The sequence below is a fragment of the Penaeus monodon genome, chromosome 19 (genome assembly GCF_015228065.2).
Source record: "Penaeus monodon isolate SGIC_2016 chromosome 19, NSTDA_Pmon_1, whole genome shotgun sequence".
NCBI lineage: Eukaryota > Metazoa > Arthropoda > Malacostraca > Decapoda > Penaeidae > Penaeus > Penaeus monodon.
In genome coordinates this window covers 32,330,352-32,330,694 of record NC_051404.1, presented here as the reverse complement: position 1 = coordinate 32,330,694, position 343 = coordinate 32,330,352, and positions in this window count along the sequence as shown.

The following is a 343-nucleotide window of genomic DNA, read 5'->3' as shown; positions in this document are numbered from 1 at the left end:
ATTTTTGGTATTATTAGTATTTTTTTTCGATCGGATTTTTCATTAAAAAAGAATTCTTTGATTCCACCTTCTATTAGCGTCTCCTCCTTTTTTTCGAAGCGGAAACATCCATGGAAAAATATTAGATCAAGGCGGAAACCACGTGCCGCTTCGCCATTGGCCAATCACGGGGGAGCTGGACCGACCGCCTCCGAATGCGTCGCTCTGATTGGTCGGTCGAGGCGGCGCGCTGACCGTGCCCCAAAGAGCGCATTTTCAGCGTGACTGACCGCGGACTGAGACGCCGCCGATGAGTCCTCCTGAGGGCGTGCCCTTCCTGAGGGACGTGGGCGGAGTCGACCCT